Below are 16,200 nucleotides of genomic sequence, written 5' to 3' on the forward strand. Positions count from 1 at the left end.
TTCAGAATCCAAGAAAAGGCTCAGAGATTTTCTTGTATTACCTCAACACAGACCCCTTGCTATTCCGCCAGTGTTAGATATTGTGGATGATGTGTATTCTGAATCCAGTTTAAATCCTGATTCTTTACCTCCTGCTCCAGTTAAGCCAGACAGATACTACAGAGTCCCTGACTCTCACAAATTTCTTTATAAAAGCCCTGTTGCTGACCCTGAAATTATTTCCCAGGGTCCCAAAGGGGTAAAGGCCTCTACAGCAAAAAATCCAGTCCCCTCTGACAGACATTCCAGAGCATTAGACAGATGGGGGAAGAAAGTATATACATCTGCAACTTTAGCAGTGAGGGCCTTGTATTGCCAGTTTCACATGCTTAAATATCAGCAATATTTGATGTCTCAGTTGAAACAAGAAATGCTTCCAAATTCAGATCTTCCTAATTATAGGGAAATGCAGGATTTATTGCATGCAGCTGAACAAGTGGGAAAACATACTTTGCAATGTGGTTTTGATTCATTAGAGGCCTCCTGTAGAGCAGCAGTTACAGGGTCTGTCATTAGAAGACATGCTTGGTTAAAAGAACAGACTTTATCAGATCATGTTAAAGCAAAATTATTGGATGCACCTTTGCAGCAGGATGTTTTATTTGGAGTTGAGGCAGAAGAGGTATTAAAGAAAAATGGAGGATAAGGCAAAATCTACGCAAACGGTGAAGGATTTCTTACAGGTTCAGCCTCCTCGATTTAGCAGAAATTGGCCAACAAAGAATTGGTCCTTTCCAGGTAGACAGACCTCAAAGGGGCAGATACAGACGTCCAAGATGCAGAGGTCAACCACAAGGTCCTTACAGGCCTCAACAGTGGGGGTGCTTCAACCCAGAAAGAAGGGGAAGACAGGCCTCAACCTTATAAAAACAGCCCCAATGACTTCCCACTACACTTCTCTCTTGGCAGCCCCCTTGGGAGGAAAACTGGCACTTCTCTGTCACAATTGGCATATGATCACCAAAGACAAATGGGTTCTCAACATTGTATCTCAAGGTTACAGGTTCCACTTTCACACTCTGCCAAGGTTAAAAGGAATGCCGAATCTGCTACCAAATAAATGGGCAGAGGCTCAAAGACAAATTACAGCACTCATGGACATGAGAGCTATTCAAAAGGTACCAACACAGGAGCAAGGACAAGGATTTTACTCAAGACTCTTTCTGGTTCCCAGAAAGGACAAAGCTTGGAGGCCCATTCTGGATCTTTCTTCTCTAAATACTTACCTGGATGTTCCAAAATTCAAGATGTTGACACTACAGCAGCTTCTTCCCATGCTGGACAAGAAAGCTTGGCTCATAACTTTGGACCTCAAGAAGGCATACCTGCATGTCCCTATCAGACAAAACTGCAGAAGATACCTCAGATTTGTAGCAGGTTCAATGCATTACCAGTTCTCTGCACTGCCCTTTGGCTTATCTACTGCACCCAGGGTCTTTACAAAATGCCATGGGCACCAGTAATTGCATTTTGCAGACAAAAAGGAATTCAAATTTACCCATACTTGGACGACTGCCTTATTCAAGCAGAGAGCAAAGACATTCTTCTAAAGCATCTGGAGTTTGTAAAAAGATTGCTAATTTGCCTAGGGTACACAGTAAACGAAAAGAAGTCAAAACTAGTGCCCTCACAAGAGATAATATTCCTGGGTGCCAGCTTAAATACAACGGCCCAGATGGCTTATCTCACGCCAGACAATGAAGGACAACTGACTCAATATTTCCAATTGATGGCAACAAAGACCCAACTCCCTGCAAGAAAAATTCTGCAGGCCTTGGGTTACATGGCATCTTGCATACTACTAATTCCATATGCCAGACTGCATATGAGGAAACTACAATGGTACCTAAAGAGTGTCTGGTCTCAACACTGTCAGTTTGGAAACAGTAATACCACTTATTCCTTGCCTTCAACAGGAGTTTCGATGGTGGGCTCAAGCCTGTCACCTCAACAAGAGACAGCCTTTCACTCAACCCACAGCCAGGCAAACACAGACAACAGATGCATCGGATTATGCCTGGGGAGCACACATGGCAGGGAAATGTATTCAGGGCAAGTGGCCCGCAGAACAAAGGCATCTTCACATCAATCAAAAAGAGATGCTAGCTGTACAAAATGCCCTTATAGCTTTCAAGGACCTTCTGCATCCAGGACAACTACTACTAAAAACAGACAACACCACAGTTATGTGGTACATAAACAAGCAAGGGGGCACTCATTCTTATCCCCTCTGCAGACAAGCCATGACCTTGTGGAACACAGCTCTAACCTATCAAGTTCATCTGCAAGCACAATTCCTGCAAGCACAATTCTTGCCAGGAGAGGAAAAACACACTGGCAGACGACTTAAGCAGAAACGTCATGGATCCACACGAGTGGAAATTACATCCACAAATATTCAGAATGATAACACAAAAATGGTGGAGCCCGGACATAGATCTGTTTGCTTCCTCAATGAATTGCCAGCTACAGAAATTCTGCCCAAGGACTTACCACCCACAAGCATGGAAAGTGGATGCCCTCATTCAGCTGGAAAAACCTACAAGTATATGCTTTCCCACCACTACCTCTCCTTTCAAAGGTACTCATAAAAGCCAGGCAAGAAAAGCCAAAGATGATACTGATTGCGCCAGACTGGCCACGCCAGCACTGGTACCCAATCTTAAAGAACTTAACACAAGGTCCACCCTGGATTTTGCCGCAAATCCCACATCTTCTGACTCGGCAAAACAATCAGATACTTCACAGCCAGCTCAAGACTTTAAACCTGGCTGCATTGCAGATTCCTTAGTCAAGCATGCAATGCCTCTCTCCAAAGCTGTTATGGATGTCATTCTGGAGGCCAGAAGGCCTAGCACCAGGAAAGCCTACTCGGATCAATGGAAGAGATTCTGTGCTTGGAACCAGGCTCACAGCCTTGACCCTCTTGTCCCAAATATTCCTCGGATACTACAATACGTAACTGAGATGCTGGACAAAGGCCTCCTTTTCATCCATCAAGATCCACGCCTCTGCCATCTCTGCTCATTACAAAACGAACCCACCAATTCTTTCTAATCCTTTGCTAAAACAATACCTCAGAGGGGCTAAAAACATAAGACCGCCCCGTAGAGCACCAACTCCAACTTGGGACTTCAACTTCGTGTTGGAAAAATTAACTTTACCTCCTTTTGAGCCAGCTAACTCAGCAGACTTAAAATATGTCTCTTGGAAAACTGCTCTGCTCCTGGCAATAACCTCAGCATGAAGGGTTTCAGAATTACAAGCACTAATGGCAGTGGAACCTTTCATCATTTTCCACCAAGATGGTGTCTTTAAGAACAAACCCTACTTTTATGCCAAAGGGGTGGTATCAAGTGTGGCTCTAAACCAAACTATTCACTTGCCAACTTTTTATCCAAATCCACAGAAAAGGGGAGAGACTTCTGCATTCCTTGGACATACACAGGCAGTTACGCTTCTACTTGGGCAAAACGAAAGCTTTCAGAAAAACTGAGCAATTGTTTGTAGCATATGCTGCAGTAGCACAGGGAAAAGCCATTTCAAAACGGACCATTTCAAAATGGATAGGACACTGTATACGTTTTTGCTATACACACCATGGGAAAACTGTACCTAACAGCATTAGGTCTCATTCCACCAGGGCAACAGCCACTTCAGCTGCCTACCTCAGAGGAGTACCTACCAAGGACATTTTGGAAGCAGCAACGTGGAGTTCTGTACATACTTTCACCAAACATTACCATCTGCCTCTTTACTCTAAATCCAGAGCTGGCTTTGCCACTGCAGTGCTGCAGGGCCTTATAGCCACCCCTAATGCCTTATAGAACCAGCCACCCTACCTCAGCTTTGGGATTCTACCCAAGTGTAATGACTGCAGCAGTGTAACATGATGAACATAGTACAGTTTTGTATCTACCATAAATGTAGATGTATGAGTGTATACACTGCTACAGTCTAGGTTACCTTCCCCTCTTACTTGCTGGTACTTAACCTAAGCCTTCTACCCTTTGCTACCTATGGGGAGTATTTGCTGGTAACTGAAAGCTTTTGATTGCTTTTCTTATGTATGTTTTATTAGCAATTTACATTGCCTACCTTTTTGTGGGCACCTAACATCTGGGGCAAGAAAAACTGAAGAAAATGGCGTTGGCTGCATCTTATATACCCCCTGTTGCACTGACATCTGGGAAGAAGCGACAGCAACTGACGCCGGACCAAGACTTTGGAACTCTGGCCGACTGAGGGACCGCCTGACGGCAGGATAACCAGAGTGTAATGACTGCAGCAGTGTATACACTCTAACATCTACATTTATGGTAGGTACAAAACTGTACTTTACTCTGTGCTGTGCATAAGTGCCACTTTCTCCAAACGTAGAACACCTCCAATTAGTGTATCACTGTCTCTAAAATGTGGTCAGTTATGTGCATCAGTTCTTTCTTCTCTTCGACAAAAGCATTGAATATTAAAATCCTCCACACTGTGGACATTTTTTTTAATCAGCTGCTGAGATGAGCAAGGCTGAAGACCACCTATGTGATTGTGGGCAAATACCTAATAAAAAAAAAATTGCAAGAGTTCTCTGTGTCTGTGGTATGTTATGCAGTTGAAGACAAATTCCTGTACCCAGAGAACTGAAAAACAACCACTTTACAGTCTAGAAACGCCAGAGCACTAAACAAACTGGTCTACTGAGTGACTGCACACTGGAGGCTCTGAATTGACGTTTTAGTGCTTTCGTCCTTTATTTAATCAGAACTTCAGAAAAATGTTTAAATTCCCCTATCAAATGACTCGAGGGTAAGCTAAAAAATGGATGGGTTTTCCCTTACTTTGATTCCAAGGCAATGACATTGATTTTTATGAGATATAGGGAGGCTTCTGGTAACTAAACCATACTGGAAGCATCTTAGAGGGCGAAAATAAACCTAAGGACTAAGTTAAACTTTTGGCAAGGGTAGACACTTCCTTTAAGGAGCAATATTTGGGAGACTTGATTTATTGTAGTTAAGCTTATTTGTAAATGAAAGCATATTGCAGTTAAGGTTATTTGTGAATGAGAACAGTTTTATAATTGAATTAAATGGGGGGAAAAGCACTTGCGTGCTGAATGGTGATTTGTAGTTTGTAGAGGTGCTGGTCTTCTGCAGTACTGGTTAAAGATATGCAGTCAGTAAAATGAGAATGAGACACATCTTCAGGTGTAAATTAAGGCTGCCACCTTTTCAAATGCCCACACTGGGACATTTTTATGGTAGTGTGAGATTCTGCAGGACAACGCAAAACCATATTTAGTGCAAAGGACTTGAACTTCACTTATTGCAAAAATAAAAGCTCATTCTTGTAGAATTTAAATCTGGAAATAATTGTCTTAAAATGTAAGAACACTTACCATTTTACATGTTCATTAGGGCACAACAGTCCAAATACAGAATATCCTGCATAGAGGGCCAGGTTCTATCCCTGGCTTAAGACAGGAATTCTATAATAAGCCTAATGTGTTATTCATTGCTTAAGGGTATGGGTGTTAAGCCTGCATTTAATTCCTTTGTTTGGGACTTCTGCTGCTATATCTCTTCATTGAGGGTCTACTGTTGCAGTATGTTTCACACTTGTTTTGACACAGTTTTGCAGCAGTGTTTTGGCTTTCTGTTGTTTTTGCTTTCTGGCAATGTCTTTGCAGTTTTTGCTGCAGTTTATACCATGACTGCTTTATGGATATTGGTGGTGTGCAGCTGAGATGTTCAAATGAGTAATCTCCACTTGTCTTGACAACTTGACTAGCTTGGTCAACCCTTTTTATTAGAATATTTTTCAAAACTTAATCCAATTGTTTCACATATATACATAGGTGTGGTATTATTTGTGGCTGGTAAAGATAGGCATCGAAAAATGTATCATTTTGTTTATCACAGATTTTTAACTACTGCAGTTGCTCTTCATTGCTAGTGAATGCCATCATTCGCTATTAACAAAAATGTGTGGTTTATTCTACCTGAGCCTCTTGGAACAGATTCAGACTGCATTATGGTGCCTTTCAAATTAAACTTTAATTAAAATTTACTTTGCTTACTGGGTAGATTCCACTAGGTTGGTCTTGGAGATAGTTGAATGAAATATTGATTTTTTTTGATATGTGTAATAAAGCAGTTGAAACATCAAATTTCCTGCTGAACTGTGTGTATGAGGAAACTTTTCTGATTATTTTTTTACTGCCATTTACCAGGTACCTGGTAGCTTTCCTGGCTGCTAGCAGAATTGTTTTTTCTTTCATAAAGCTTTAGGAATTTGAGAGATAGTTAACAGTACAGTTGTCTACTTTGTCAAACATATCTGTGTGCAGCATGCTAGATTGCAGAAAGTTTGGATGAGTTTGTAAAGAGGAAGAAAAAATTACTTGTGGCAGTAAAATCCACATTTAAAGAATGCTCCAGAAAATGCATATTTTATTTGCATGAAACATGCATACAAATATTTCAAGCATGGGCATTAATGCCCTTCTAGCCTGCCAATATACCAAAACTGCTATTACCATAATGTGTCCAGGCTGGTGTTAAAAATATCGAAAGTAGTGCTTGCTGTAATGTAGTTTGGTAGTCTGGTTCTCTGAGACAGCGGCTGATGCATGGAACAATCAGTACACTTCTCATTCCTATAAAATCTTCTCGTAGGTTGCCTGATTCTTTATTACTTTATAACCCCAACCATTCCAAGAGATAGTCACTAAATGCCCTGTATGCCTGCCTAAGATCCCCTCTTAATTATGAGACGCTGTAAAAGTTCAGATAGTTTAGTCTTTCGTAATAACTTAAAATTTCACATCCATGGATGCTCTTGGTATGTTTTTGCTGTACGCTCTACGGTTTACTCATGCATGTTGTCTTCTAAGGAGTTATTCCATACTCAAGTTTGAGTGTAATGTAATTAACTAAAAGACTTCATCAATTCTGATTTCATAGACTTTAAAAATCTTTTTTATAAAACCTATATTTCTAGAACTATCATTAACCAGTTGGTTGATTTGATTAGAAAAACTTAAAGCTGCATTTATCCATATAACCAGATCCTTAAATGAATGAAAAGTTTCAGTCACTGTGTGTTGTATTAAATATTCATCTTTCAGTTTGTCTCCAAATCTCATATGCTTGGTTTTTGTGTTCATCAGCATATTGTTCCTCTATGCCCAAATGGACAATTTAGTCAAGTTCATTTGCAGACATGCTGTATCTGTAACACACAATCTGTTTACCCAATTTCTGGTCATTTGCATACACACCCCTCAGATGAAAAAGATGGGACTGAAATATGCAGTCTAAAGAAGAAGGGACCTAGGACAGAGCCCTGTTGGACAACCTGACTGTAACCAATAATTTCACTTGTCCAATTGCTGTATGATACTTGCTATGTCCTATTTATAAGCCATGCAGCTATCCATCTTATCAATACTGAATCAGTACCTAGCTGTAATTTATGGATTATTGTTTTATGTATGACCTTGTGAAATTCTTAAGTTAAAACTATATATATATATATATATATATATATATATATATATATATATATTAAATCACCACACAATTTTTCATTCATAGCTGCTGCTATATTTTTATAGATCATGTTACAAGTGGTAATAGATCTGTTTTCAACATATGCATGTTGATGTATGGTTTCAAGTCCCAGTCTTTCCAGTTCTGATAACTTCTCCAATATTAGCTTCATTTTTCCTTGCAACATTACAGTAGACTTAAGGGTCCATACTGACTCTAGATTAGTCCTACTCCCCCTTTCCTGTAAAGGCAGGTTCAGTAAGCACAAGCCTCCAATCTTGAGGAATATCCCCATATTTATATGACCTAGTAAGTAATAGATATGATAGTGTAAGTTCTTGCTGAAGTGTTCTCAGGTCATTATTGCTTTATTCTGTCTTTTCCCAGTGCTTTGTTTGGATCCAGTTTGCATATTTCTTTTTCAATATAGTCTGTTTTGATTATATTATCGGTTACCTGGATATCACTAGAACAACATATCACTCCCTTTGTGGAGCCAAACTGTTTTGCATAAGATTTTGTAAATGTATCTGTAATCTGGTGTGTCTGTACACACAGTTTATCAATTTTTGTCCTTACTGCTTCCACATTTTATGTATCTATAAAATGGTTTCTAGTATGCTCGATATCTTTATATGAATTTTTTTCAAACTTTTCTTGATCTTGTCTCACATTATTTAATTTGTTTGTCCAGCTTGCTTCAGTTTTTGAAGTTGTAGTTCAACCTGTCTTCCATTTCTTATATTTTGCGTCTCACCTTAATCGGGTGTCTTGTTCTTATGGAAGTAACTCAGTGACATTGTATGCCTTAGATACTGATGTTAAACATTTTTTGTACTTTTTTTACACTCTCTCTTTCAGAACTTTCCACATTCCTTATGCAGTTTTTCTGCTGAATACGTCGCTCCAATTAGTTTTACATAGTGACTGTTTTGCTTCCATATAATCTGTAATGAATCTTCTGTGCATTGGTTTAGATTTCAGTTTGGCAGAATTATTTAGCAACACATTAACCTTTATAGCTTCATGATCACTACACATCAGCGGTGGTAAAACTTGACATGAAATAACAGTAATTTCTGTAGGAACAAAAGTAATGTCTAGTATGTTCCTTTCCGGGTAGTTTTATATGTACAGTCTGAAGCAATTGCTGTTCATGAACATGCATTGTGAAGAATCTCCATACTAATGTTGAATCAATATTATTCCAGTCTGTTTCTGGTAAATTTAAGCCCCTAGCCACTATTATTCTTCACTACTGTGTTTCATGTAAAAGATGTAGGAATCCCTCTGGGTCATCAGCACTTGACTTTTGGTGGGCTATACACTCCAGCAATTGTTACATGTTCCAGGGTTGTCTTTTTTGTCACAGTTAGATAATCTATAGTATTGGTGTCATCATCAAACATGTAATAATCACAGGTCTCATAACTGACTTTAATCCTTGTCATAACACTTCCTCTTGATTTTTTGTTAGAATGTCTGTTGCCGCAAAAACATTTATACCACGACAGAACTGGCTTCCACTCATTGTTTTACCATGTTTCACAAACAATAGCATCAGTCTTGTGGGAACATAGCAAATTTTCCAGTAATAAAACTTTATTATTAATGCTTCTAGCATTAACGAGCATCAGATATGCATCAAATGTTGCTGTTTGTGAACCGTTAAATTTTCGACCTGGCAAAAATCCTGCCTTGTCTTTGTCAAATATTGCAAAATATCTGCAGCAGAAATTCTCTTCCCTAATCTTGACAAATGCACACCATCCTGTCTTCACATGTGTGCCAAAAATTAGGCTTGGATGCTGTGCACATTTACATTTTTAAAACTGGACATTTATTTTTTTTTGGTATCTATCCCAAAAATCTTTTCATTCACTGTGACCTGACTGTCCTTTTTATATGTGATTTGTGAAACATATTCCTAACACCAGTACAAGCTACACTAAGAGGGCTGTAAGTTCCCTACTAACAGTCAGAGAGTCCTTGCAGCGGAGATAATTTGCACCAACATGAGTAAAAACAAATCCATACTTCCCTACATTAAAGCGTTCTAAGGCTCGTCTCGCATCCTCTGATGTTCTTCGTGTTTCACTGTTGCAGTCATCACATTTGGGTTATCTGCTTGCAGTAGCCCTCAGTTGGCCTGATTACCAAAGTCTTGGGTCCTGCGTCGGTTGCGGTCTCATCTTCCATGATGTCAGGTAGTCAGGGGTATAAAGCATGCAGCCGACGCCATTACATCGGTCTTTCTTGCCGTGCGGTGCCTGAAGCAGAAGCAGTTTGCAAGTGCCGGTCGGCCGACTACTGAAATTTTCGTTTTCGAGTTTCAGAACCGAAGTCTTCAGCTAAAGCCAAGTACCCCATTGGGGAAACTTTTTCTTGCTCTAAACCAATGTCAGTAAAAGTCAATAATTGTATTTCGTGTGGAAAGCAAATACCTCATAAAGATTTTCATTCATACTGTTTTCCTTGCTTAGGCCCTGACCATGACGTACCTCGCTGTCGGTTTTGTGCCTTATTTAAAGAATGAACTATTCGTCGGCGTATTTACACTTCTAAATATTTTGGTACTTGGTTCAATTACCCAGATATGTCTTCGGTAAGCCACCCGACTACCGACATTCTGAAAAAACGCAAAGATAAAGACAGAGACAGGCCGCCTAGGTCCAAAGCTGCCAACGACGCTTCTCCTAGGCTAGTCGCCAGTTCGCCGGTACTCAGTGAGATGCTTTTGCAGCCCCTGATACCTGCTACTTCAGATTCGTAGGCCTCTACTGATACCCATTTGGAGTCCGGTATGCTGCGAGATGCTTCAACTGTGGAACCTGCAAATGTCTCTAACTTGGATGGGTCTGGAGCTGCTGTGCAGGCACCGGCTTCTGAGGGTGTATTCAGGCCTACTGACTTGAATATTAAACCAACGCCATCTTCTTCAAGGTCTAAAACTCAAACCATGCCTAGAAAACCGACACCCAGACCGCATGGTCAGGCCTCTATGCTTAGAAAACAAATGATAAGAATGGCTGAAGACCATATTATTTTAATCAGGGGAAGCCAACCGTCCCCCTCTGAGACCTAGGACTGAATTTGCTTATGATAATTCTGATCAGGATTCTAAAACTTCCGATGTAATGGGATCCTATCTCGCCTACATTCATAACAGATGGGTTCGGAGCCGATCCATCGGCTCCGACTCGGCAACTAATACACTAGCACGAAGTCTCTCATTGGCTGGGCTACTCCCTATCCCAGGATGCACTACACCTGCTTCCCCAGATCTCATTTGCCGCTTAACAAGCTGGACGTGGTCTCGACTTGGCTGGAGCTAAGTGGTTCTTTTTACCTTATTGGTCCTTGACCTAGGGAATTTTTGTCTATATTAACCAAACAGCTGTTTTAACAGCTATTTCTTACTATTTCTTATTTTTTTTGAGTGCTTGAGTGTTTCCAAAAAATTTATTTTATTCAGTCGGGCAAGGCCCGTTTAAGTTGGAGGGCCTTTGCTCTACCTTTGAGTGCTATTAGGTTTAATTAACTTTTGGTTAGTTGTTTTTCGGGCAAAGCCCGTTTAAATTAGAGGGCTTTGGGCCGTTTAACTTGTTTCTAATTGTTGTGAGGTAAACTTTCACCAGTACTCGCGCCAGTGTGTCTCGCGCTTTTCAGTTGGCGCAATTTGTGTATAGTGCTATACTTGTTGTGGTAGAGTAAGATTTCCATAGAGTTTTACTTGTTGTGGCCTGTATCATGTCTAAGGAACAAAAGTCAGGTTTTAAAAAATGCACTTGGTGCAATTATAAAATGTCCATTACAGACGGTCATTCAGTCTGTGTTTATTGTTTGGGGCCGAAACATCTGCAAGAGACTTGTAGCGTCTGTCATGCGTTCTCCTCTAGAGTTCTTCAAGAACGCAAGAACAAGTTAATATTGAAAGGGCTTATCAAACCTTCTTTTGAGGAAGCCTTAGATCCACCTGTTGCTTCCAAAAAGAAAAGATCGTCGGCTCCGACAAGTCCGTCGGAGCCGACTTCTAAAAAGACAAAATTGACCTCTTCTTCCTCGGCTCCACTGACTTCGGGGCCGAGGGGCGAAGGGTCTGCCTCGATACCTCCTACCTCGGCTCCATTGCCTTCGGAGCCGCAAGTTGGAGTATTGAGAGGTGAATCACCTCCATCGGTTCCAATGGCTTCGGAGCCGGTGGAAGTGTGCAGCTCAGACTCTTCCCCCTCGGCTCCGAAGAAGGCTCCTTCGGTGCCGATGGTGGTCCATGCTGTGGTGGAGTCGGCGCCGATAGCATTGGAGCAGTTTCGGAGCCGGTCCCCTTCTCTCTCGGAGCCGAGAGGAAAGTCTTCTCGATTGTCTACCTCCTCTAAATCATCGAGACTTTCAGATTCTGACCTGGATAGGGTTTTACAGAGGCTATTCCAATCTCCAGTGTTTACTAAATTGGTCTCGGCTCCAGCACAGTTTGCTTCGGAGCCGATCCCTCCTCCAACACATTTGATTCCTCCTCCAACCTCTTCGGAGCCGTTGGAGTCAGTGGTGGTGGAGCAAAGTGGAACCATACGGTCGGAGCAGAGACCCCTTACAGGCCTCTCGGTTTCGACTGTGCTTCCTACCCTGTCCTCCGGTTCAGGGTTTGGCACTGCGGCCTCTTCAGCCGGAGCCGAAGGGAACACTTTGGGTTTGGGTGCTTCGGTACCTAGTCTTCCTCTTGGAGCATCGGCTGCTGGAATTCCTGGTGCCATCGTGGCCTCTAGACCAGTGACCTCCTTGGATTCTGGAGGTCCGGCCTTTGAGGCCATGAGGAGCGCGCTAGCCATGTCTTTGCCGGTTCAGCAAGATTCTACCTCACCGTCCCTAGATTTGGAGACTGGTGCCTCTGTTGTGTTGCAGCTCCCCGGCAACGGGGCCCCAGGGCCTGAGGATACCCCCATCGGCGGTTCCCTTCTTCCGGGTGGTCCATCCGAATCTGCTTCGGACGAACCCCCAAGGAAGAAATTGTGTAAGAGGAAGCACGTAGACTCCCAAGATGAGTCTGTTACATTGGACACTGACCTCAATGACGCAGAAGGGTCTCCCAAATCATCTTCGGATGATGTCTCCTTCTCAGACATCTTGGAGATTCTGAGACAGGGAGGTGACTGGCAAGCCAAAACCCCTTCAGCTGAGGAGTCAGTCTTCCTCAAGGCCTTTGGGGCCCAGCCTTCCGCCTCCTGGGTGTCTCCACCCTTCGATGAACTCCTTGATTTGGTTTCTCGAAGGGCATGGGAACACCCTGATTCTGTGGAACCGGTGCCTGCGAGGCCCAATAAATTTTTGTCAGCCCCCCCCCCAGAAGGAGTTTCTCACAAAGGGTGTGCCTGTAGATGCTTTGGTGGTGGCTTCTGCCACACAGCAGGACGTGGCAGAGGCTTCGACGTCTGTTCATCCTCCTAATAAGGATTCTAGGAGCATGGATAGGTACGGGAAGCATAACCCTGTCTTCAGCGGCCTTTGCCTTACGGTCGCTGAACTACTTATGTCATTTTACGAGGCTCCAAAGGGATCTTCTCAAAGAGCTAAATGACTCTCTTGTTGGTAACCTACCTGAGGCGCTGGCCCCGACTGTTGGCGCACAGATGACTACCCTCCTTTCTATTGTTAACTCGTCCATGAGGCTCATTTCATATGCGGCCGAAGGGGCGAGTAGAGCAGCGGGAACAGGCGTTGCCCTCAGGAGACAAGCCTGGTTACACTTGTGTTCGTCATGAGGCCTTCAAGTCTTCCTTCACGACGCCTTTGATGGGTCATCTTTGTTTGGACCCAAGGTGAAGGACACACTAACTCGGTGCGAGCAGGAGGGCAAGACTTTGACTGCCGTTGGGGCCCGATTTTCCGCTCCTTCTAGGCCTTACCCCAAGGCTCGGAGAGGAGGGAAAATGTGGTTTAGAAAATCTCAGAAGTCTTTCCCTACTCCACCCAGTGATTCCCCTCCAGAGGCAGGGGAATTTTGGAAGACGCCGCCCCAGAGGTGGCAGAGGCCCCCGTAACTCTGGAGACCGCAATTCCTTTCGTGGTTCTTCATACAACCAGCGTCCCTGAGTTGTTGCCTGACTGTGCAACTCCGGAGCCAGTCGGGGGTCATTTTGCGGCGCACCCACAAGCTTGGGAATCCATAACAAGCGATCAGTGGGTGCTTCGCATTACCGGAGGTTATATCATCCCCTTCAACAAACCCCCCCTTTCTTTAAGGGAAATCACGGACGTACCACCCAGTCAGCGGGATCAGGCAGCATTAGAGGTTTCAAAGCTGCTAGAAAAAAGAGCCATCCAGCCTGTCCCCATCGACCAGATCGGATCAGGAACTTACTCAAGATTATTTTTGGTACCAAAAAAGACAGGGGACTTCAGGCCCATTTTAGACCTCAGTTCATTGAATCGTTTCGTAAAGAAGTCCAAATTCCGAATGGTTACTCTTCAATCTATTCTTCCTTTGCTGGAAAAAGATGCATGGATGTGCTCCATAGATCTCCAGGACGCTTACTATCACATTCCCATAGCTCAAGAGTCCAGGAGACATTTACGCTTCCGCCTCGTAGTCAGTCATTTCCAATTCCGAGCACTGCCCTTTGGTCTCACCACAGCCCCCAGGGTGTTCACCAAGTGTCTGGCAGTGGTAACTGCTCACCTGAGAAGTCTGGGATTCCAGGTGTTTCCTTATCTAGACGACTGGCTCCTTACTGCCACCTCCGAGCATCTACTACTCCAAGCGCTCAGAGCCACGTTCACCTTGGGCCGTTTCTTAGGGATCACATTCAATTTGCAAAAATCTGTACTACAGCCATCTCAGCGTATTACTTTCATAGGCGCAGACTTAGACACAAAAAGAATGTGCGCCTTTTTACCGGCAGCAAGAATTCAGGTCCTACAAGATCAAGTCAAATCCTGTCTTCCCCTACTAAGAGCCCCGGCCCATAGGATCCTACAACTGTTGGGCTCGATGGCGTCAACCATACTTTTAGTTCCCTTGGCCAGACTTCACATGCGAATTTTACAATGGCTACTGTCGGTTCAATGGTCTTATCAGGAACTTCCCTTGAACCACTTAATCATAATCACGGAAAGTTGCCGTCGAGATCTGCATTGGTGGCTTCTCCAATCAAATCTCGACCAGGGCGACCCTTTATACCTCAACGCCGTTGCCACTGTGACTACGGACACCTCCCAGGTAGGGTGGGGGGTCATTACCTGGACAGGTCGGTCCAAGGCACATGGCAGATCCAGGAAACGCATTTGCATATCAATGTCCTGGAGATGAGAGCGGTACTATTGGTACTCCAAGCTCTCCATCACGCTCTCCCACAGGGCCCGATTACTATCCTATCCGACAACATGTCGGTGGTGTGGTACATAAACAAGCAAGGTGGAACCAGGTCTTACCCACTATGCAGAGAAGCCATGAGACTTTGGCACTGGCGGTAGCTACCAACCGCTTTCTAATGGTAACAGACATACCGTGGAAGTCCAATGTGATTGCGGACAGATTAAGCAGGACCATTCTTTTACCCCACGAGTGGTCCCTCAACCAGGGTATAGCTGCGAAAATCTTCGACAGATGGGGTCTTCCTTGCTGCGACCTGTTTGCCAGCCCTCACAATGCGAAATGCAGAGAGTTCTTCACACTGTTCCCTTCTCAGGGACAGATTCCCAGGGACGCTCTGACTCACATTTGGCCCCCCGGTCTTCTCTACGCCTTCCCTCCGTTCCCCCTCCTACCGAGGGTGATACAGAAGGCCATTTACATGGAGAGCAAGATGATTTTGATTGCCCCGCACTGGCCTCGTCAAGTTTGGTTTCCTTTCCTACAGAGGCATGCGATAGAAGGTCCATGGTTTCTGGATCCGTGCCAGACCTGTTGACTCATCAGTCAGGACGGCTTCATCCGTCTCTCAGGTCCCTGAAGTTGGCAGCATGGTTACTCCACTTCCATCCTTAGTCCGAGACAATGCTCTTTCGCCGGACGTGGTCCACATACTGTCTTCTTCTCATAAACCTTCCACCATCAAACTTTATTCCAGTAAATGGAAAAGGTTTGCCTTCTGGGCTCAAGAACGGGTATAGATCCTCTCACTGCACCAGTATCGGAGGTACTGAATTTTCTGGCCTTTTTTTCAGTCGGGCTCTTCAGTTTCTACCATTAAGGTTCAGCTAGCGGCGATCTCTAATTTTCATGCTTCATTTGAACCTTCATTGATGTCTCACAAACTTTGTAAGGCTTTCCTTAAAGGGGCTTGGCTCCTTAGGCCTCCTTTGTCTCATCCTGTCCCGCCTTGGGATTTGAATATGGTTCTTGCTGCCCTAACTGCCCGTCCTTTCGAACCAGCTGCTACCTGTGATTTAAAATTTCTGTCTTGGAAAACGGCCTTTTAGTAGCCATAACGTCTGCCAGGCGAGTTTCAGAACTTCAAGCTCTTTTGTTCTGATCCTCCCTATTTGATTTTTCACAAGCATAGAGTTTCATTGAAATTAAACCCTGCATTTATACCAAAAGTGGCCTCCTCTTTCTGTATTCAACAAACTATAGAACTCCCTGTCCTTTCCCAGAATTCTCTAATAACGCAGAATA

This window comes from Protopterus annectens, chromosome 2.part0 (genome assembly GCF_019279795.1).
Source record: "Protopterus annectens isolate FY-2018-M chromosome 2.part0, PAN1.0, whole genome shotgun sequence".
NCBI classification, from domain to species: domain Eukaryota; kingdom Metazoa; phylum Chordata; order Ceratodontiformes; family Protopteridae; genus Protopterus; species Protopterus annectens.